General features: G+C 49.1%; 1 non-coding gene across 1 annotated transcript; it reads right to left on the bottom strand.

Moving 5' to 3' along the window:
* Positions 1 to 232: 232 nt before the first annotated feature.
* On the bottom strand, positions 233 to 303 carry TRNAG-GCC (transfer RNA glycine (anticodon GCC)). The gene has a single exon. It is a non-coding gene; the product is annotated as a tRNA-Gly (tRNA).
* Positions 304 to 8,168: the final 7,865 nt, after the last annotated feature.

Below are 8,168 nucleotides of genomic sequence, written 5' to 3'. Positions count from 1 at the left end.
GTCAGCCAATATTCGTCTGGTCGCAGGCGGTTTTTAGGCTTCAAGTTAGTACTATCGTCAGATTTCTCAAAACAAACAAATACAAGTTCGGCTCTCAAAAAAAAAAATACAAGTTCGCGTATGAAGTTGTTCCTCAGGACATGTGAAAGCAGCGCCACTGAAAAGAAGGTGAAAACACAACAAATAATAGGAGAAAAAAACGAGAATGGCAAATAAAAAAGAGAGAATGCAATGCACCAGCCGGGAATCGAACCCGGGTCTGTACCGTGGCAGGGTACTATTCTACCACTAGACCACTGGTGCTTCCATGCTGTTGAATTTGCTCACTAATCCTTGGTTAGTTAGATCCTACTCGTACTGAGCGAGCTGCGTAGCACAGTGGTATGAAACAGTGGCGTGAGCCCGTGACAAGGACAGACGCCCTCCCACCCCGTGGCAACGGAGAGAAAGCGACCACAATAATAACAATATTAAGAAGAAGCCAAGAAACAAAATGGCTACTTGTTGGGAGGACGACACGATGCAACACGACGTCGATGTCAGGGGCTCACCGGTCAAACAAACCGGAAAGAAAGAGGGGCTCCGCGCGGCGCACTTGAGGTTGAGCCCATCCAGGAACCGTCATCGATCGTCTTTGGGCTCGCCTCGCTGTTCCGGCAACCACGTCAACCATAGTCCTTAGGAGCAGCCAAACGTTGTGTCCCTGTCATTAAGCTGTACTACGTAGGAGACTTGAAACGCTCAAACGCACGCAGCAGTTTCTTCCTTTCGTCGTCGTCGTCGTCGTCGTGGTGGTCATGCACGGCGTAGATTGCTACCACCCTGCCGTAGCGATCGCCGGCCTGCTCCTGCGCGACGTGTGCCACTCCAGTTTAATTGCGCCGTCTTTTCTTGAGACCGCGTGAGAGCTACCGCTCCATTGTAGAGTATACCATACGTACGTTCACCGTGTGACCGCGTGACGGCGACGGGCAAATTGCCAAAGCGGTGGGGTGAAAAGGAGGGAGAGACCCCCCGTGCTTGTTGCCGTGTCATGTGTTGTAGTACTACTACATTGGAGATGGTGAGCTCAACCCTCAACGTCGACCTCCCTCCCTCCCACGGGCAGAGATAAGATTTGCTGCTCGATCAACAGATGGAAAGCTCAGCGCCAACTTTACCAGTATATATTATATATATAACTAAAGTCATCAGCTCGGGTCAGGGAAGAAGGGGTGAGACGAGGTTCTCGAGAAAGGCTCGAACCGAAGCTCATTGGCCAGTACTCCGATGATGCCGCGGCTCCAAGCAAAGCGACATATGCTATGGACGGCATTATCTTCCTTTTTCGTCGGCCGACTACAGCTGATATTATGCTTGCTTGAACCCAGATATACGCGGCCCGCGAGGAAGGAAAAGAACCGCAGCCATTTCCCGTCGACCGCCGCCCTTGTCTACCACTGGAGTAGCACACACGTCGACGAACAGAAGGATCTAGCGAGGCCCTGCCCTATGCTGCTAACGCGTCAGACGAGGAGTACGAGTCGAACCTAATGCAAGGTTATTCATTTCCGCGTAAGCGCGTCGCGGGCGCATAAACAAAGAGGACCGACCGACCGGAAGCATGTGTAGGGGGCAGTAGGACCGGAGCAAAGCACCGAGTCGTGTCTGTCCCCTCCCCCCGGAATTGTGTATGCCATAACTGTACAGTACAGTGGTACTGCTGCTCCATCACCTGCGTCTGCATGAATGAAGAAGGGAAAGCCACGCTTATTTATTTAAGGAAGCATAACAAAGATTCGCTGGCCTTGCAAGTCTAATTCAGTTTTTGTCTGTCGGCGCCGGCAAATCCATCCTAGGGATGGACGGATTATCAACACAGGCCGAGCAAAACGGCCGCCATGCTTTCGTTTCGTGACGACGGCGACATTCTGGGATCCCTCGTCCGTCCGTCCGTCCACCGGCCATCGATGGCGCCACCAACCAAACGTGGTCCGAGACGCACTTCGATCGCACCGTCGAGCGGACTCCATCCCAGCAATTAATCCAGATCGATACGTGCTCGTGTCCATTTCTCTCTCTCTCTCTCTCTCTCTCGGTACGTACCGTGGAGGGAAAATCATCTTGATGCCAACCAAAACAATCGATAATTACAGGCTAATCGCTAGTGCTACTGCTACGACTGCACAAGCATCTGATGATCCATGTATCGCCCTCCATCGGTCCGCTAGCCTACGTACATCCGCGCACAGTGCCGCCATTGACGGGAGCGGAGCGTGCAGTGGCGCTATGGCTACCCGAACCAGAGGCCGAGGCTGTCGAGGACGCGGACGCCGAAGAAGGTGAGGTAGATGACGACGAGGCCCACCCCGTACACCCGCCGGTCCAGCCGCATGCCCCTCGCCGGCTCCACCACCAGCGCCCACGCTAGCCCGGCGGACAGGAACCCCACCGTCTCGTAGACGGCGGCGTCGGCGGGCAGCGTGAACGGCGCCGGATACTGCGCGGCCGCCAACAGCGTGAGTGACAGCCCCAGCCCCATCCACCGTGTTGAACAGTGGCCCGTCGTAGCAGGCCGACACGGCCGTCTGCGCACCGCCGGGGCCGCCGTGGGTCGCCATCGCCCCGTTGGAGACCAGGTCGCCCAGCGAGTCCCCTCACGCCAGCACCGTCACGCACAGCACGCTCGCTCATCAGGAACCCTGCGGCAAGCCATGGCACGCGGGGGCGAGGCGGCGTCTGTGGTGGCCGCGGCGAGCGCGGCGAGGAGGATCGGGAGGCCGTTGTTGTGATGGTGGCGCGAGGATGTTGTCGCCGGGCTGTGCGAGGTCCAGGTCGTGGCGAGGAGCACGGGCGCCAGCGCGGCGGAGGCCACGGCACAGGCGGCAGGTCCGGAACCAGCGGTGCGTGGCGATGTCCATTGTCCGGGATGGATCACAGGGCCGCTCTGAAATAAGAAGATGCGTTGAGTATACCCGCGCATCAATCCATTTGATATTGGAATGCGCATCTGCACATTTGAAGTTGGGTAGCTAGTCGACGGAGGGGATGGTCTATGTGTGTATACACCTTATATGATATATAAAAAAGTCAAAAATTCCATTGTACTGGTGAAAATTTTGCAGCAAAAGAAAAAACCCCCCATTGACTTTCTTTTAGAAAGAAACAAAATTTTCGGCCCAAATACTATGAATAGTGACCTATGATAGTAAAAAATGTTACTTTATGCCCTGAAGTCAACGCTCGGGTTTTACTAAAATTTATATACTAATGTAAAGAAAGTCAAATTTATTCCAAAAAAACTTCTAAACTTTTTTGACTTTCATTTTAATTATTAAAATATTTCTCCAGATGAGGTGTATATACACCCAGGAATCAAAGTGTATTTCCTGATAGTCGACACACTTTAGCTACTTGCAAGTCTCCTGGATTTAGAATTTGTCGATTTTTTGGCCGTTGGATTTGTTATGAGATTCTTGAGTTTTTTTTTCTGCCTGGTGCGTTTGGTGGTCTTTTGCGTTGGCTCTAATCTGGCTTACTCCTTTTTTGGGCAAGATGATTTCCTTATTGGGCTCGTTGTATCACCTGTTCAGTTCCCGACGCTCGTTATCGGACGGTGAGCCCTGCCCGTGTCGCGTAGGGTGGAGGCCCTCCTGCGTCTCGGCTCTCTCTTTTCAATTAATTAGTCGAATCCGACCCCTCCCCCCTCCACACACCCCCCCCCTGGTTCTCTCTTCCAGCCAGTCTCTCCGCCTCTCTATAAAGTTCGTTGGTTCTTCGTGCTCTCGTGTTGATCTCTACCTTCGTTTGTGTTAGACCTGGTCTATTATTCGATTTTGATTGAGTTCTTGAGTTATGTTTTGATGTTGTTCTTCAGAATTTCGTTGGTGGTGCGTGTTAGGGCCCATCTGCTCCAACCACATCGTTGGTCTTCTATTTTGCCTAAGATATATGTTCCACATGCTTGAATTTGTGCGTTGTCCTTGTAATTTGTGCTTGTTTCCCTTTTGATTTAGAGATGTTGGTTACTTGAGGACTAGATATGTGTTATTGAGTTGATTTGCTAGTTTTTACTTAGTTAGCAAGCAATGTAAGTATGTAGCTATCATTTTCTTGTCCTTCTTTTGCTAGAATCTTTGCATTTTATATCCTGTTTGTCTTGTGGCTAAATCCCCAAATTTGGTTCTTTCGCATGTGAGTTAGCCCAAATTCTAGGTTTTTAGGTATGTGTAGTTTCTTTTCTGGTCGATTGTTGCCGTGATAGTCAGTTTTTACGTCTTAGGGGCACGTGCACGAAGACTTTTCGATTGTTATCGACAAGGTCAGCCTGGCTCCGGAATGGAAGCGACAACAGTGGGGTGTCGGCGATTCATTCTGGCGGTAGCGATGGTCATTCGATGGTATGAGGGCATCAATGTATTTTTTTTACTTGGGGTGCTTTTGTAGTTCTAATGAACATTTATGATAATATTCAAATTATTTTCACAACGAAAAAAGAAGCGTGTGAAGAAGAAGAAACCACGGTTCATGCGAAGAACTGCAATGCCTACCAGGACACTGGCTATAAAAGAACTGCGAAGGCGGCACTTTGTTTTACTCGGTTTGGGATTCCGATCAATCACGTCGATTACCCTGGAGTCCCTCTTATTTTTCCATCCGTGATGAAAATGGAGAACCTTGCAAAAACACTCCATCGGAGGCGCCGCTCGCCGTCACATACATTCGGTCCTCTCTCCTGGCTTGACAGAAACCACACGTGGAAGATTTCTTAGTTACCACTAGGCCGATGGATATGTTTAAATGTGGTTAAATCGGTTGTGTGCTAGTGTCTACCTGCCTTCTACTTCTGTATCTTGAGCTCCATCTGGCATTTCTCAATCAGTTGGACAGTGACAGATACACACACAACAATGTATTGCCTTTCAAAAAGGATTAAATGCGAACCTAAAAAAGGATTAAATAGGTAAAATAATATTAAAACATGCAAGTCAAACGTCCAAGAAGAGGTGAGGATGGTCGGTCAAGGCATGTACAATAGTTGATAAGATAGTCTTATCTTAAGTTTTACATGTAATTTTAGAGATAAAAAAAATGTCTAAAATAAATCATCTTTTAGCCTTATCTTTAATAACTAGTTATTCCTGTGAGACATATTGTGCTAAGAGATCATCTTTCTCCCACCTCAACCTCATTATGAGTTCTCTTTCCACACCTCGTTATGAGTTCTCTTTCCACACCTCATTGTTTATCGGAGTAATGCTACACATACAAACGAGTTACAAACTTTTACAAAGAGGGTTAATTTGATTGGTCAATAGGTGGCGAGCCCCCCCCCCCCCTCTCTAAAAATCGGGGAGGGGGGAGGGCAAGTTTATGATTGGTTAGTAGATGGAAAAATTCTAGTTAGCGTGTAATTGCGTGTAACTCTTTATATGTTTAGTATTATTGTTGTTTATCGTACGTGGCACTCTAAAATAACATCTTTGTACCTGCCTTATGGGTGTAGATTGGTGCTCCACCCCTGCCGCTCGGCGGGTGCAAATTGGTGCTCAACCGTTGGCGTGCTACATATACTTCGTTAGTTCGTTTCCTCGCAAAAAGAAAAACATATCCACGGTGACATGCACACACCCTTTGCACCCGTCGCGAGCAGTTTGTTTGCAAAGTTGACCGTGACGTTTATGCCCTGAAGTCAACGCTCGGGTTTTATTAAAATTTATATACTAGCGTAAAAGAAAGTCAAGTTTATTAAAAAAACTTCTAAACCTTTTTTACTTTCATTTTAATTATTAGAAAATTCACCATATGAGGTGTATATACACCCAGGAACCAAAGCGTATTTCCTGCTAGTCGGCGCACTTTAGCTACTTGCAAGTCTCTTGAATTTAGAATTTGTTGATTTTTTGGCCGTTAGATATGTCCTGAGATTCGTGTGGTTTCTTCTGCCTGGTGCGTTTGGTGGTCTTTTGCGCTGGCTATAATCTATCTTACTCCTTTTTTGGGCTAGATGATTTCCTTTTTGGGCTCGCTATCTGGCCCGTTAAGTTCCCGACGCCCGTTATTGGATGGTGAGCCCTGCCTGTGTCACGCAGGGTGGAGGCCCCTCCTACACCTTGGCTCTCTCTTTTCGATTAATTAGTCGTATCCGGCTCCCCCCCCCCTTCTCTCTCTCTCTCTCTCTCTCTCTCTCTCTCTCTCTCTCTCTCTCTCTCTCTCTCTCTATCAGTCACTTCTCTTTCAGTCTCTCCGCCTCTCTATAGAGTTCGTTGGTTCTTGGTGCTCCCGTGTTGATCTCTGCCTTTGTTCGTGTAAGATCCGGTGCATTATTCGATTTTGATTGAGTTGTTGAGTTATGTTTTGATGTTGTTCTTCAGGATTTCATTGGCGGTGCGTGTTAGGGCCCGACTGCTCCAACTAGATCATTGGTCCTCGGTTTTGCCTAAGATATGTTTTCCACATAGTCGAATATGTGCTTTGTCCCTGTGATTTGTGCTTGTTTCCCATTTGATTTGGAGACGTTGGTTACTCGAGGATTAGATCTGCGTTAGCCCTAATTCTAGGTTTTTAGGTGTGTGTAGTTTCTTTTCTGGTCGATTTGTTGCCGGGATAGTCGGTTTTTAGGTCTTAGGGGCACGTGCATGAAGACTTCTCGGTTGCCATCGACAAGGTCAGCCCGGCTTCGGTATGAGAGCAACAACAATGGGGTGTCAGTGATTCGTTATGGCGGTAGCAATGGTCATTCGATGGTATGAGGGCCTCAATGTATTTTTTATTTTTTTTGCTAGGGTGTCTGTAGTTCTAATGAACATTTATGATAATATCCGAATTGTTTTCGCAAAGAAGAAAAAAGTGCATGAAGAAGAAAAAAACTACGGTTCATGCGAAGAACTGCAATGCCTACCAGGACACTGACTACAAACAAACTGCGATGGCGGCACTTTGTTTTACTCGGTTTGGGATTTCGATCAATCACGTCGATTACCCTGGAGTCCCTGTCATTTTTTCATCCGTGATGAAAATGGAGAACCTTGCAAAAACACTCCATCGGAGGCGCCACTCGCCGTCACACACATTGAATCATTTCTCCTGGCTTGATGAAACCCACATGTCGAAGATTTCTTAATTTCCACTAGGCCGATGGATATGTTTAAATGTGGTTAAATCGGTTGTGTGCTAGTGTCTACCTACCTTTTGTTTCCGTATCTTGAGCTCCATGTGACATTTCTGAATCAGTTGGACAGTGACACGCACGCACGCGCACAACAATGTATTGCCTTTGAAAAGGCATTAAGTGAGCAAAATGATATATATAAAAACATGCAAGTCAAAGGCCCAAGAAGAGCTGTGGATGCTCGGTCATGGGTGCAGATTGATGCTCCGCCGCTGCCGCTCGGCTGCACCCACCGTGCACAAGTTAATAATATGCGTCCTTGTCTCGGGAAAAAAAAAGGTTAACATGATGCGTCCATGCAACCATTTCACCTCATCCATGGGTGCAAATCGGAGCTCAACCATTGGCGTACAGCATATATCCCGTTTCCTGAAAAAGAACACATATATTCCGTTTCACCTAGCCACGGTGAGACGCACACACACCCTTTGCACCCGTGGCGAGCAGTCTGTTTGCATGCGGCGGGGGGGCCTGAAGGCCTGAACCGAACCAACCAACCAACGACGAGCGCGCATCGGACGAGGGAGGGCCCCGGCCGGAAGGAAAAGGCAACGGTTTACCCGCGCGTGAGCCCAAAAGCTCTGGGATGGATGCAGACGAGACAAACAGAGCCCACACCGAGCAGACGCGGTCGCGCCATCGCCACGGTGCCCTCCACTCTCCTCTCCTGGAGATGGGTGGAATGGATGGATGGTCCTACGGGTATCTATCTTGGGCGCGCTCCGGCTCCCAATCCCAAGGCTCGGCCGACTAGGTCGGGACCGGCGGCACCACGGCAGGCACGGAGACGCGGGCGGGAAGGGACACGGGCCGACGGCACGCACGGACGGATAGGCGTCGGCGCTACATGGAAGGCACGGCTCTCCGCTCTCCAGGTAACCTGTATCCTCGGTTGGTGCCAAACGCCCAACCGTCAGATCCGCGACAAGTGCAGGCCGTGTGTGTGTGCCAGACGTCCAAGGGTTAGCGCATCGCTGACCAGTAACTTCTTCAGCGTTGAGTCCACTCCAAGGCGTAC

This window comes from Triticum urartu, chromosome 4A (assembly GCF_056163025.1).
Source record: "Triticum urartu cultivar PI428250 chromosome 4A, HENAU_Tu73, whole genome shotgun sequence".
NCBI classification, from domain to species: Eukaryota; Viridiplantae; Streptophyta; class Magnoliopsida; order Poales; family Poaceae; genus Triticum; species Triticum urartu.
This window is presented reverse-complemented; position numbering and strand designations above follow the sequence as displayed.